General features: G+C 44.4%; 1 long non-coding RNA gene across 4 annotated transcripts; it reads left to right on the top strand.

Annotated features, from left to right (window-relative positions):
* The first annotated feature begins 646 nt into the window (after nucleotides 1–646).
* LOC147376023 (uncharacterized) lies at nucleotides 647–13,659 on the top strand. Of its 4 annotated transcripts, none has more exons than XR_015160637.1 (3): nucleotides 647–7,108; nucleotides 11,216–11,336; nucleotides 13,206–13,659. It is a non-coding gene; the product is annotated as an uncharacterized LOC147376023 (long non-coding RNA). The 4 variants fall into 4 exon arrangements; XR_015160636.1 differs by having other exon boundaries at nucleotides 669–7,108; nucleotides 11,188–11,389; XR_015160635.1 differs by having other exon boundaries at nucleotides 2,586–7,108; nucleotides 11,216–11,389.
* The last annotated feature ends 2,026 nt before the right edge of the window (nucleotides 13,660–15,685 follow it).

The following is a 15,685-nucleotide window of genomic DNA, read 5'->3' on the forward strand; positions in this document are numbered from 1 at the left end:
ATCAGTCATGGGTTTACATGTGTTCCCCATCCTGAACCCCCCTCCAACCTCCCTCCCCATCCCATCCCTTTGGGTCATTCCAGTGCACCAGCCTTGAGAACCCTGTTTCATCCATCGAATTTGGACTGGTGATTTATTCATATATGGCAATATACATGTTTCAATGATATTCTCTCAGATCATCCCACCCTCACCTTCTCCCACAGAGTCCAAAAAACTGTTATATACCTGTGTCTCTTTTGCTGTCTCGCATATAGGGTTATCGTTACCATCTTTCTAAATTCCATATATGGGTGTTAATATACTGTATTGGGGAGAAGGCAATGGCAACCCACTCCAGTACTCTAGCCTGGAAAACCCCATGGTTGGAGGAGCCTGGTAGGCTACAGTCCACGGATCACTAAGAGTCAGACACGACTGAGCGTCTTCACTTTCACTTTTCACTTTCATGCATTGGAGAAGGAAATGGCAATCCACTCCAGTGTTCTTGCCTGGAGAATCCCAGGGAGAGGGGAGCCTGGTGGGCTGCCGTCTATGAGGTCGCACAGAGTCGGACATGACTGAAGAGACTTAGCAGCAGCAGCAGCAGCATACTCTATTGGTGTTTTTCTTTCTGGTTTACTTCACTCTATAAAATAGGCTCCAGTCTTGACTTCATCCTTTTACACTCCAATTTCCTGTGATGAAAGGACATCTTTTTTTGGTGTTAGTTCTAGTAGGTCTTCATAGAACTGTTCAACTTCAGCTTCCTCAGCATCTTTGGTTTGGGCATAGATTTGGTTTACTTAGGTTTACTTAGGTTTTAGGTTTACTTTGGTTTACTTAAGTTTGGGCATAGACTTGGATTACTCTTATGTTGAGTGGTTTGCTTTGGAAATGAACTGAGATCATTCTGTTGCTTTTGAGGTTGCACTCAAGTACTGCATTTCAGATTCTTTTGTTGACTATGAGGGCTATTCCATTTCTTCTGAGGGATTCTTTCTCAATCCCTTAGTAAATATAATGGTCATCTGAATTAATTTCACCCATTCCTGTACATTTTAGTTCACTGATTCCTAAGATGTCAATAGTTCTCTGTCATCTCCTGCTTGATGACATCCAATTTACCTTGATTCATGGACCTAACATTCCAGGTTCCTATGCCATATTGTTCTTAACAGCCTCAGACTTTACTTTCACCACTAGACACATCCACAACAGAGCATCGTTTCCTCTTTGGCCAGCCACTTCATTCTTTCTGGAGCTATTTGTAATTGCCCTCCACTTTTCCCCCATAGCATAATGGACATCTTCCAACCTGGGTGGCTCATCTTCTGGTGTCAATTTTTTTGTCCTTTGAAACTCTTCATGGGGTTTTGCAGGAAGAATCCTGGAATGGTTTGCCTTTCCCTCCTCCAATGGACCAGATTTTCTCAGAACTCTTCACTATGACCCATCCATCTTGGTTGGCCCCGCATGGCAGGGCTCATAGCTTCACTGAGTTACACAAGCCCTTTTCCCATGACAAGGCTGTGATCCATGAAAGGGTTGCTTACATTAATCATATTAAAAAAAAGTCACCAAATCAGAACACACCACAGAAGAGGAGAAAATAACTGCATCGTGGAGAATCAAAAAAGGCTTATATTCAAAATTGATAAAGAATTCCTGCAACTGGATAAGAAAAGTATAATACAAAGAAAATGGGCAAAAGATTTAATATAAGTTCAGTTCAAGTGCTCAGTCATGTCCGACCCTTTGTGACCCCATGGACTGAAGCACACCAGGCTTTCCTGTCGATCACCAACTCCCGGAGCTTACTCAAACTCATGTCCATTAAGTTGGTAATGTCATCCAACCATCTCATCCTCCGTCATCTCCTTCTTCTCCCTCCTTCAATCTTTCCCAGCATCAGGATTTTTTCCAATGAGTCAGTTCTTCACATCATGTGGTCAAAGTATTTGAGCTTCAGCTTGAGCATCAGTTCTTACAAAGAATACTCAGGACTAGTTTCCTTAGGATTGACTAGTTTGATCTCTTTTCAGTCCAAGGGACTCTCAAGAGTCTTCTCCAACACTACAGTTCAAAAGCATCAATTCTTTGGCACTCAGCTTTCTTTATAGTCCAACTCTCACATCCATACATGATTACTGGATAACTGATAGCTTTGACTAGATGGACCTTTGTTGACAAAGTAATGTCTGTTTTTTAGCATGCTGTCTAAGTTGGTTATAGGTTTTCTTCCAAGGAGCAAGCATCTTTTAATTTCATGGCTGCACTCACCATCTGCAGTACTTTTGGAGCCGAAGGAAATAAAGTCTTTCACTGTTTCCATTGTTTCCCCATCTATTTGCCATGAAGTGATGGGACAGGATGCCATGATCTTATTCTTCTGAATGTTGAATTTTAATCCAACATTTTCACTCTCCTCTTTCACTTTCATCAAGAGGATCTTTTGTTCTTCTTCACTTTCTGCCATAAGGGTGGTGTCATCTGCATATCTGAGGTTATTGATATTTCTCCCAGCAATCTTGATTCCAGCTTGTGCTTCATCCAGCCCAGCATTTCTCATGATGTATTTGCATATAAGTTAAATAAGCAGGGTGACAATATACAAACTTGATGTACTCCTTTCCCGACTTGGAACCAGTCTGTTGTTCCATGTCCAGTTCTAATTGTTGCTTCTTGATTTGCATACAAATTTCTCAGGAGGCAGGTGAGGTGGTCTGGTATTCCCATCTCTTTAAGAATTTTCCATGGTTTGTTGTGATCCACACAGTCAAAGGCTTTGGCATAGTCAATAAAGCAGAAGTAGATTTTTTTTTTTTGGAACTCTCTTGCTTTTTCAATGATCCAACAGATGTTGGCAATTTGATTTCTGGTTCTTCTGCCTTTTCTCAATCCAGCTTGAACATCTGAAAGTTCACAGTTCACATATTGCTGAAGCCTGGCTTGGAGAATTTTGAGCTTTGCTTTGCTAGCATGTAAGATTAATGCAATTGTGCAACAGTTTGAACATCCTTTGGCATTGTCTTTCTTGGGGATTGGAATGAAAACTGATCTTTTCCAATCCTGTGGCCACTGCTGAGTTTTCCAAATTTGCTGGCATATTGAGTGCAGCACTTTCACAGCATCAGCTTTTAGGATTTGAAATAGCTCAACTGGAATTCCATTACCTCTACTAGCTTTGTTCATAGTGATGCTTCCTAAGGCCCACTTGACTTTACATTCCAGGATGTCTGGCTCTAGGTGAGTGACCACACCATCGTGGTTATCTGGGTCATGAAGATCTTTTTTGTATAGTCCTTCTGTGTATTCTTGCCACCTCTTCTTAATATCTTCTGCTTCTGTTAGGTCCCTACCATTTCTGTTATTTACTGTGCCCATCTTTGCATGAAATGTTGCCTTGGTATCTCTAATTTTCTTGAAGAGATCTCTAGTCTTTCCCATTCTATTGTTTTCCTCTCTTTCTTTGCACTGATCACTGATCACTTTCTTGTCTCTCCTTGCTATTCTTTGGAATTCTGCATTCAAATGGGTATATCTTTCCTTTTCTCCTTTGCCTTTTGCTTCTCTTCTTTTCACAGCTATTTGTAAGGCCTCCTCAGACAGCTACTTTTCCTTTTTCCATTTCTTTTTCTTGGGGATGGTCTTGATCACTGCCTCCTGTACAATGTCACAAACATCCATCGGTAGTTATTCAGGCACTCTATCAGATCTAACCCCTTGAATCTATTTGTCACTTCCACTGTATAATCGTAAAGGATTTGATTTAGGTCATACCTGAGTGGCCTAGTGGTTTCCCTACTTTCTTCAATTTAAGTATGAAATCTGCAATAAGGAGTTCATGATCTGAGCCACAGTCAGTTCCCGGTCTTGTTTTTGCTGACTGTATAGAGCTTCTCCATCTTTGGTTGCAAAGAATATAATCAATCTGGTTTCAGTATTGACTATCTGGTGATGTCCATGTATTGAATCTTCTCTTGTGTTGTTGGAAGAGGGTATTTGCTATGACCAGTGTGTTCTTTTGGCAAAACTCTGTTAGTCTTTGCCCTGTTTCATTCTGTACTATAAGGCCAAATTTGCCTGTTACTCCAGGTATCTCTTGACTTCCTACTTTTGCATTCCAGTCCTCTATAATGAAAAGGATATCTTTTTTGGGTGTTAGTTCTATAAGGTCTTGTAGGTCTTCATAGAACCCTTCAACTTCAGCTTTTTCAGCATTACTGGTTGGGGCATAGACTTGGATTACTGTGATATTGAATGCTTTGCCTTGGAAATGAACAGAAATCATTTTGTCGTTTTTGAGATTGCATCCAAGTACTGCATTTCAGACCCTTTTGTTGACTAGGAAGTCTACTCCATTTCTTCTAAGGGATTCTTGCCCACTGTAGTAGATAAAATGGTCATCTGAGTTTAACCTACCCATTCCATTCCATTTTAGTTCACCGATTCCTTAAATGTCAACATTCACTCTTGCCCTCTCCTGTTTGACCTGGACCCAACATTCCAGGTTCCTATGCAATATTGTTTTTCACAGCATCCTCCTTTACTGCCATCACCAGTCACATCCACAATTGGGTGTTGTTTTTGCTTTGGCTCCATCTCTTCATTCTTTCTGGAGTTATTTCTCCACTGATCTCCAGTAGCATATTGGGCACCTACTGACCCAGGCAGGTCATCTTTCAGTGTCCTATATTTTTGCCTTTTCATGCTGTTCCTGGTGTTCTCAAGGCAAGAATACTGAAGTGGTTTTCCATTCCCTTCTCCAACTCTTTGCGACCCCATGGACTGTAGCCTACCAGGCTCCCCTGTCTATGGGATTTTCCAGGCAATAGTACTGGAGTGGATTACCATTTCCTTCTCCAGCGGATCTTCCCGACCCAGGGATCGAACCCAGCTCTGCCGCATTGTAGACAGACGCTTTACCATCTGAGCCACCAGGGAAGATTTTCCCTTCTCCAGGTGACCACATTTTGTCAGTACTCTCCACCATGATCCGCCCATCTTGGGTGCCCTACATGGTATGGCTCATAGTTTCAATGAGTGAGACAAGACTGTGGTCCATGTGAGTAGATTGGTTAGTTTTCTGCAATTGTGGTTTTCATTTTGTCTGTCTGTCTGTCTGATGGAGAAGGATAAGAGGCTTATGGAAGCTTCCTGATGGGAGATACTGACTAAGAGGGAAACTAGCTCTTGTCCTGATGGGTGGGGCCAGGCTCAGCAAATCTTTAATCCAATTTTCTGTTGATGGGTGGAGCTGTGTTCCCTCCCTGTTGTTTGATCTGAGGCCAAACTGTGGTGGAGGTAAAGATGATAATGTTGACCTCCTCAAAAGGTCCCATGCATGCACTGCCACCCTCAGTGACCCAAACCCTGCAGCAGGCCACTGCCGACCCACACCTCCACCAGAGACTGACATGGCACTTCACAAAAGAGGAAATTCAAACAGCTGGTAATCATAATAAATTACTCAAATTCATGAGAAATCAGGGAAATAAGACATCACTGCATACATATTACTTTGGCTAAGTAAATAAATAAATAAATAACAGAGCTGACTAGTTTCTGTATTAAAATATGAAATATTGGGAAATCTTATATATTGCTGATGAGTACATAAATTAATACAATCCCTTGTACAACAATGTGACACGTTCTTTGATGCAGTAATTTCATTCTTAAATAAACATCCTACAGAAATGCTTAGTTAAATGCTCTGGGACATAGTATAAATTTGTTTCACAGAAACATTGTCTATAGCAGCTGAATGCTGGGGAAATTCCTAATGTCTATCAACAATAGAGTAGATAAATCGTGACATATTCATGTGATGAAATATTAGATGTCAATGAAAATGAATTAACTAAACGATGATGTTTTAAAACATAATACTGAATTAAAAAACAACACTCCAATAAATATATACAATATATTTCTATTGAAAACCTTTAGAGTTATGCTATATTTTCCATCAAAAATTTAATTATAATTTTTAATAGAGAAAAAATATAAGTATCTAGAAATAAATTTCTAAAAAGTTATGCAAGAGGTTCTTAGAGAATATTTTAAAACTCAGTTGAAAAGCATTATAGAAAACTTAAATAGAGAAATGCACCATGCTTAGAGATTGTATCTGTTAACATTATACAAGATAATACATGTTGATTATCTCCAATTTAATCTATTGATATAATCCAACCTGAATACATACCAACAGATTACATTATGGAATTTGAGAAGTTATTCCTAAAATTTATATAAAAATGCTAAGGATAAAAACACTAAGATATGCTGGATCAAGAAAAGTAAGATAGGGTACATGCCAAGATATATATTAGAGCTACTGTAATTAAGACACAAGTATTCACTGAGTTATAGATATCCCTTAACTTAAGTTAGGTACAGCTATACTAATATATATATACATAGATACACTAAGAGAAAGACCAGAAAACAAACCCATACATGTATGGACACGTGCTATATGATAAACTTGATATTACCTGTTAGGTAGGTAGAATAGGGAAAAGGAGTCCAAAATGGCAGTGACTAGAAGACAAGGAAGGTCAAAGAAGGTCTGAGGACCAGAGTGAAGACTTCAGGCAGAACAAACAGCACTCCTGGCTAAGCCCAATTTGCATAGGGCAGGCCCAGGTGGAGGAAAAAACATATAAAAGGAGGAGCCAAAGCGCTTTCCACTCTCCACTCTCTTCTCTTCGAGTCTTGGATTCTCCTGCTATCTTCTAAATAAAATGGAGCTGTAACACTGATTTGCCTAAGAGCTGTAGCACGGTTTGTCCTAGACCCGAGAGCTGTGACGCACTGAGGACTTTAATGTCCGTCGCTCCAAATCTTTGTTGTGATGAGACAAAGAACCGAGGAACATACACTCACGTGACATCTATGGTGCCGTGACTTGGATACAACCTGGCTGAAACAATCTCTGCATGGAAGAGGCCAAGCACAACAGGAGCCCAACTCAGCAAAGCTCCCGCGCTAGAAGCGGAAGGCAAAGAAACCCAGCGCAGGGGAAGGCCCATCATGCTGGAAACCTGGACAGCGAAAAACGAACTCAGCAGAAAGCTCACGCGGCCCAGTCTCAGATTCCAGAAGACCTCAGGTTAAGGTAAGCGGTCCTTGCTCCTATAGCTGGAGGGACGTTTACAATCTCCTGTTTCTTGTTTCCTCGAACCTCCTGCGAACAGGCAGGCGGCAGGGGGCACAATTAGGGACTCTGGAGAGGCTACTCCTCAGTATGTCTCAAAGGCGCTATCTGCTGAGCCCCAGTAGCTGTTACACAAGCCGGTGGGGGTTCTTCTGTCCTTTATCTTCTCTGCGCCGAAGATCAGACCAATGAAATTGTGAGCACCCGTCATATATTTAGCAAATTTTCCGGCGGGCTATGAAGGGGATTCCTTGGCACGTTTTTCCCACTGCTTTTTCCTCCTGTCCTTCAGCCCTCTCCCGGGACTCAAGCCCGGCCAAAACTAATGAAACTCAGGCTCTGATGTCTCATTGCAAAAATTATTTGAGATACAAAGCGATAAGAGGTAGATTTATTAGGATCCAGAGAGAAGCCACCCTTCAGGGTGTGAACTGTTGCCGAGGGCAAGGGCTGAGGCCATGTAATTAGGCCTGGCTAGGTTTTGTGAAGGGATGGAATTCATATGCTAATGAGTGAGAGGATCATCCCAGCCATTGGGGAACCACCCACTCCTCCCTCTTTTACTTTGTGCCTTGGAGCTGTCCTGCCACCTCTGGGTGTGTCTGTTGGCTTATAGATTGGGGATTAAGGTTTACTTGAAGTTGACTTGTCATCTTGGACCCAATTGATTTTAATTGGTTTACATTATACCCTTGTGCTATGTCACTCTTTCAAAGTTTGTGCTCTGCCCCCTTCCCTCCTGTTTCATGCTCTTTTCCTGAGCCCCATCCAGACCCACAAGGTTGTCTCTACAATCTTCTGGAGAGACAACCAGAAAATAGTTGGCCTTGTGAGGAAAATACTTTATAATATCCAACCGCCTAATCCTACCCAATACTGGTCACACTGGAGATCTTGGGGACGCCCAAACTCCAGTCTGGGGTGTCCCAGGAGGTCATCACACCTTGACCTGCCTAGGGATCGGTCTTCGAAAGGTTGTCACGCCTCAACCTGTTCTGGGATCCTTTAGTCCCAGGGGTCCCAGGAGGTCATCACACCTCGACCTGCCCAGGGACCCAATCCTCGGGAGGCCGTCACGCCTCGACCTGCCTGGGGATTCGATCTCTAGGAGGCTATCATGTCTCAGTGTGCCTGGGGATCCGTACCCGGACCCGGGGACGCCTGGCTCTCAGGTTGCAACAGTTCTGGGTAAGATGAACTTGTATCTATTCCTGTCCACGGTGGGCAAACTAGCAATGAGTTACAAATCTCTCAATTCTACCCAGCACTGGTCACACTGGAGATCTTGGGGATGCCCAAACTCCAGTCTGGGGGGTCCCAGGAGGTCATCACGCCTTGACCTGCCTAGGGGTCGATCTTCGAAAGGTTGTCACGCCTCAACCTGTTCGGGGATCCTCTAGTCCCAGGGGTCCCAGGAGGTCGTCACACCTCGACCTGCCCAGGGACCCAATCCTCGGGAGGCCATCACGCCTCGACCTGCCTGGGGATTCGATCCCTAGGAGGCTGTCATGCCTCAGCCTGCCTGGGGATCTGCACCATGACCCAGGGACGCCTGGCTCTCAGGTTGCAACGGTTCTGGGTAGGATAAGCTTTAGAAAGACTCACCCCTAAGGAAGCCCACCCATGGAAACATAAAGAAGCTTATTACTTGTGGGACTGTGCCCAGTCTCAGCAATAACTCAGGAGCCCAATGAGAACCCCATTGCCTTTCTGGAGAGGCTAAAAGAGGCACTCCAAAAGTTTACCAACCTGGACTTAGACTCTTATGAGGGATGGGTGATTTTAAAGGACAAATTCCTGTCCCAATGTGCATCAGATATCAGAATTAAGTTACAGCAGCTACAACAGCAGGACGCTGCTGCCTCTTTAGATGAGATGGTCCAGACAGCCACCAATACCTTTTATAACAGAGAACAGGAGAAGGAGGCCAAGGCCCAGGAGGAGAGAAAGAAAGAGACAAGGCATGCCCAAATGCTGGCTGCCCTCCAGAGAAGCCCTATGGCAAACCCTGAGTCCTTGAGGGACAAGGCATGAGACAGATGCCTGATCTCTAGACAGGCGGGGCATTGGGCCAAAGTGTCCAAACCGTCCAAACAAGTCTCCTAGAATGGCTTGCCACAAATGCCATCAACTGGGACATTGGGCGGCACTCTGCCCTGGGGACCCAAGAGCCTCAAGGTCAAGTGCCAAGCCTACCCTCATGATGGTTCAAGAGGACTGAAGCAGCCCACTCCAGCCAGCCCGCCTGTCACAGATAACCATCATGGGGCTGGAGCCAAGGGTGCAACTGGATGTGGCAGGTAGGTCTGAGAATTTCTTGGTTGACACAGGGGCTACCTACTCTGTCTTGATCTCCTACTCCGGAGCCTTCTCCTCCCAAACCTGTACCATTTTGGGTGCTACAGGAAAAGCAACTACTAAAAGATTCACCCGAGCACTTCTTTGTTGCTGGGATCGACAAATATTTTCCCACCAGTTTCTGGTGGTCCCTGAGTGTCCTACCCCCTTATTGGGAAGAGGTATACTCACTAAACTGGGGACCAACCTTGTGATGGGAAGTTTTTCAGCCCCTAGAGCTCTACAGCTCCTGGTTACTACTGAAGAACCCATTACACCTTCAATAGAGAGGGATCAAAAACTATGGGAAGACAAAATTAACCCCCAGGTGTGGGACCAGGGGATTCCTGGATGAGCCCACCAAGCTGAACCGGTCATCATTGTCCTCCGAGATCCCACTCGCTTTCCTAACCGGAAACAATATCCTCTCAAAAGAGAGGCTCGGGAGGGACTATAGCCTTTAATAAATAAATTCCTTGCTTGCGGGCTATTGATCCCTACCAGTTCGCCATGTAACACCCCAATCCTCTCAGTAAACAAAAAAAGACGGAACCTGGCGAATGGTTCAAGATCTCCGGATTATAAATGAAGCTGTAGTTCCCCTCTATCCCACAGTACCCAATCCCTATGTAATCTTGGGAGAAATCCCACCCAGTGCCAAGTGGTTTTCAGTCTTGGATCTCAAAGATGCATTTTTTTTTTTTTTTTTTGCATACCACTGGCTAAAGAATCCCAATACCTTTTTGCCTTTGAGTGGGAGGCCCCAGGAGAAAAACACCAACAGATGACTTGGACAGTATTACCTCAGGGGTTCAGAGATAGCCCCCACCTGTTTGGACAGGCCCTTAGCCGGGATCTCATAGATCTGGACCTGGGACCTAATGGGAAAATATTACAATACGTAGATGACCTACTAGTCTGCTCTCCAGATAAGAAAAGTGCCCAACAACATGCAATTCAGATTCTAAACTTCTTGGCAGAAAGGGGATATAAAGTCTCCCGTACTAAGGCACAGATGGTCGAGACAAAGGTCACTTACCTGGGAGTTCAGATTACACACAGGTCCAGGAGGCTGTCCTCTGATCGGGTACAAGGAATCCTCCAGTTGCCCTCCCCCACGACTCGAAAACAATTGCGAGCTTTCCTGGGGCAAACTGGTTATTGTAGAATCTGGATACCCAACTATGGTCTAATTGCCCAGCCCTTATATGAAAGCTTAAAGGGACGAGATGATTCAATCCCACTGATGTGGGGAACTCCTCAAAAGGAGGCAGAGGCTACACTAAAACAGGCCTTAACTCAGGCACCAGCCTTGAGGTTGCCAGACCCAGAAAAGCATCCCAACTTTATGTCCATGAAAGAGAGGGAATAGCCTTGGGAGTGTTAACTCAAAGGTTGGGATCTGAGCCCCAGCCTGTAGCTTACTTATCCAAGAGGCTCAATCCAACTTCCCGAGGTTGGCCCCCCTGCCTTTGAAATCTTGCAGCTATTGCAATCATGATAGAAGATGCTTTAAAACTCTCCTTTGGGGGCAAACTATTTTTACCAGCCACCAAGTAAAACAACTCCTAAATGGGAGAGGCCATTTATGGATGTCTGATCAAAGAATCCTCAGATATCAAGTAATGCTGATGGAAAATCCAGGCCTCACTATATCCCCTTGTGAGGTTTTTAACCCAGCCACCCTCCTACCTACCCTTGAGGGCTCTCTCCCATTTCATTCTTGTCTAGAAACCTTGGACCACTGGACAAAACCCCAAGAGGGATTGTCAGAAGATCCTCTGACCAATCCTGAGGAAATCTAGTACACTGATGGAAGCAGCTTTGTCTTGGATGGAAAAAGAAGAGCCGGGTATGCAGTAGTCTCCAGTTTTGAGACCATAGAGGCTAAGCCTCTGCCACCAGGTACTTCAGCCCAATTAGCTGAGCTCCTAGTCCTGACTCGAGCTTTAGAGCTGGGAAAAGGAAAAAGAATAGCCATTTACACTGACTCCAAGTATGCCTTTCTGGTGCTACATGCACATGCAGCTATTTGGAAAGAAAGGGACCACTTGACCACCCGAGGGTCCCCAATCAAATATGGTGATCAGATTCTTCGACTCTTGGAGGCAGTCCATCTGCCCACTGAGATTTCAGTCTCCCACTGTAAAGGACACCAAAAAGGGAACACGGAAGTGGCATGAGGGAACCAAGCAGCTGATCAGGCAGCTAGGAGAGCAGCATTACAGAACCATGACCTAATAGGGATTGCCACCTTAGTTTCACAGACTAATTTTCCAAAAACTCCTTCATATACTGGAGGTGGGAGGTGAGACTCTTAAAGCTAAGAGCGAGGGCTTTCAAGAAGATCATATGGGGTGGTTCCAAAAAAAGGGACTCCTTTTTCTGCCTGGAAACCTCCAATGGAAGTTGGTTAACTCCTTGCATGCCACTACTCATTTAGGAGAAAAGGCCCTCCAAAGATTACTAGAAAGGTCCTTCAGAGGAATAGGCCTCCAAACAACTATAAGACAGGTGGTCTCCTCTTGTCCCACTTGCCAATTAAACAACCCTCAAGAAGCTCAAAGACCCCAGCTGGCCCAGCCCATCCAACAACGTGGGGCCTACCCAGGAGAGGACTGGCCAGATCGACTTCACCCAGATGCCATTTTCTCAAGGGTATAAATACCTATTAGTTATGATAGATACATTCACAGGATGGATTGAAGGCTTTCCCACCCGGACCGAGAAGGCTGAGGAGGTAGTTAAAAAACTGCTCCATGAAATCATTCCAAGATTTGGTCTGCCCAGGTCATTACAAGTGACAATGGGACATCATTTACTTCTAAGGTCACCCAAGGGGTCTCGAAAGCATTGGGCATTACTTATTATCTCCATTGTGCCTGGAGGCCTCAATCTTCAGGAAAAGTAGAAAGAGCCAATCAGTTCTTAAAATCAGCGATAAAAAAGATAACCCAGGAGACCTCCCTGGGATGGAAGGAGGCTTTACCAATAGCTCTCCTCCGCACCTGCATTGCCCCTAAGGAACAGGTTGGTCTTAGCCTTATCAGATGCTATATGGGAGACCTTTTGTTTATGTCAATGACCTCTTCCTAGACCCAGAGGTTCAGACCTTCCAGTCTTATATCATGGCCATTGGGCAATTCCAACAGGATATACGCTTGTGGGGTATGAACCAGGACCCAAAAGATTCTAAAGAGTCACCACTATATGCTCCAGGGACTCAAGTCCTAATTAAAGTCTGGAAAGATGGGTCCCCAAAGGCTCAATTCCAGCCCACATGGAAGGGCCCCTACCCTGTAATACTTTCTACCCCCACAGCAGTCAAGGTACCAGGACATGACTCCTGGATTCACTACTCACGAGTCAAGCCATGGAAGAAAACAGAAGAGTACACTCAATACACCTGTGAGCCCCGGGGAGATCTCAGATACCTATTCAGAACTACCAATGAGTGCCATTCTAATGAACACCCCCAAAATCTGGTTTCTGTGGATAAGATTTCTCAGGATAACTCCCAACACAGCTTGACAGAGACTGTACTCCAAAACGGACAGGAGATAGATCTTCTGATCCCTGAACAAGGAGGGACTTGAGCTATCCTGGCGATGTGGATTTAAAATTGACCAATGTCCCTACTAGTCCTCATTATGCTATATTGATGATGCCTATGATTATTCCATGTACTGTCAATTGTCTAACCTGTTTTGTCTCTGCCCAGATCAACCAGCTACAACATGCAGTGCCAGTTCAACAAAGATATAAAACTACAGCTGACCACGGAAAATATCACACACTCTTGGACACCGCTATAAGGACTCTGGGGGTTGAGACTAGCAAGACGGGGAGGCCCAATACCCCTCACCGCTCCAGTTCAGCAGGAAGTAGCCAGAAAGACCTCGACGCCCCTATTCTCAAAGAATTGGGCCTCCCATCTCTTGGGGAAATGTTAGGTAGGTAGAATAGGGAAAAGGAGTCCAAAATGGCGGTGACTAGAAGACAAGGAAGGTCAAAGAAGGTCCGAGGACCAGAGTGAAGACTTCAGGCAGAACAAACAGCACTCCTGGCTAAGCCCAATTTGCATAGGGCAGGCCCAGGTGGAGGAAAAAACATATAAAAGGAGGAGCCAAAGCACTTTCTCACAGACTGTCTCTCTCTATCTCCGCCCCCCCCCCCCACGTACGCATGCGCTCTCTCTCTCTCTCCCCCCCCCCCCCCACTCCCCACGCATTCCTCCACTCTCTTCTCTTCGAGTCTTGGATTCTCCTGCTATCTTCTAAATAAAATGGAGCTGTAACACTGATTTGCCTAAGAGCTGTAGCACGGTTTGTCCAAGACCCGAGAGCTGTGACGCACTGAGGACTTTAATGTCCGTCGCTCCAAATCTTTGTTGTGATGAGACAAAGAACCAAGGAACATACACTCGTGTGACATACCTATCAAAAGTGAAAAGATGGACTTTTCAATTAAGAATCTTGAAACAATGGGTTAATCATTTGGAAAGAAATGGAATTGAACTCATTCACACTGTACATATATGAAAACCAATATGAAGCAAGTTAAAGAACAGTCTTTGAAAGGAAAAAAATTCTAAACTCTTCACAGAAATTGTTGGAGAATTTTAAAATAAATTCAGGGTAATGTATAAGTCAGAATTCAATCAGAGAAGCAGAACCACAATGTGGAATATGTATGTCTGTGTATGTGCAAAAGGATTCATTCTAGGAATCTAATCTTCTTGCCTCCTTGTGAAGAGCTATTGTCTCCCTATCTGATGGTGAAACTTCAAGTCCACAAGGCAGGAAATCAGCAAGAAATTCTGAGGGAGAGGAAGAACAAGTCGGAACACACAAGGACAAGCTGAGGGCCACAGGACAGATTGAAATTTGTGTCAATTCCTATTGTCTCTTACCTTGATGGTTTGCATGCCCTCTTTGTCACAGACCTAAACTTAGTAACTTGGCCAATAAGTAAGAAAGCTGAAGAAAGATACAGGGAAGATGAAGTAGTTCCAGATCTGGCCACACCTCATGACAAAGATATGTGTCAGTAGATCAGACAAGCTGTGTGAGCAATAAAGTGGCTACTGCTTTGCTTTTGCCTCCCAAGTTTCCCACAGAAGTCTCTCTTGTAGTCCACCCTAACTAGAAATACTATATACAAAAGGAAGTTCTAGGAAATGTAGCTTAGCCTAGCCAAGCTGACTTAGTACAAAGCCACTGTTGTTCAGTCACTCAGTCATATCCAACTGTTTGTGACCCTATGGACTGCAGGACACCAGGCTTCCTTGTCCTTCTCTATCTCCCAGAGCTTGCTCAACCTCATGTCTATCGAGTTGGTGATATCATCCAACCATGTCATCCTCTGTTGTTCCCTTCTCCTTCTGACTTCAATCTTTCCCAGCATCAGGGTCTTTTCCAATGTCAGCTCTTTGCATCAGGTGGCCAAAGTATTGGAGCCTCAGCATCAGTCCTTCCAATGAATATTCAGGGTTAACATATTTTTAAAAACAAAATATGCAAGGAATACCCTGGTGGTCCAGGGTTAGGACTCCATGCTTCCAATGCAGGGGACCTGGATTCAACCCCTGGTGGAGGAACTAAGATTCTGCAAGCTCTGGGGCCAAAATAAAAGCCCTACAATGAGCTGTAATAGCACATGTTAAAATAGTTTTATTCAACAAGGAAACCTGAAAAGCATATTTTCTCGGCTCTTGTATATTTGAGAATATTTTGTTATATATATATCATTTTTCATTTAGAACTTCAGTTCAGATCAGATCACTCAGTCATGTCCGAATCTTTGCAACCCCATGAATCACAGCACACCAGGGCTCCCTGTCCATCACCAACTCCCGGAGTTCACTCAAACTCACGTCCATCGAGTCGGTGATGCCATCCAGCCATCTCATCCTCTGTCGTCCCCTTCTCCTGCCCTCAATCCCTCCCAGCATCAGAGTCTTTCCAATGAGTCAACTCTTCGCATGAGGTGCCCAAAATATTGGAGTTTCAGCTTCAGCATCAGTCCTTCCAGTGAATATTCAGGACTGAGTTCCTTTAGAATGGACTAGTTGGATCTCCTTGCAGTCCAAGGGACTCTCAAGAGTCTTCTCCAACACCACAGTTGAAAAGTATCAATTCTTCGGTGTTCAGCTTTCTTCACAGTCCAACTCTCACATCCATACATGACCACTGGAAAAAC

Source organism: Bos grunniens, chromosome 3, assembly GCF_055505025.1.
Source record: "Bos grunniens cultivar Pamir isolate PY7600 chromosome 3, Bosgru_T2T1.0, whole genome shotgun sequence".
Classification (NCBI taxonomy): Eukaryota; Metazoa; Chordata; class Mammalia; order Artiodactyla; family Bovidae; genus Bos; species Bos grunniens.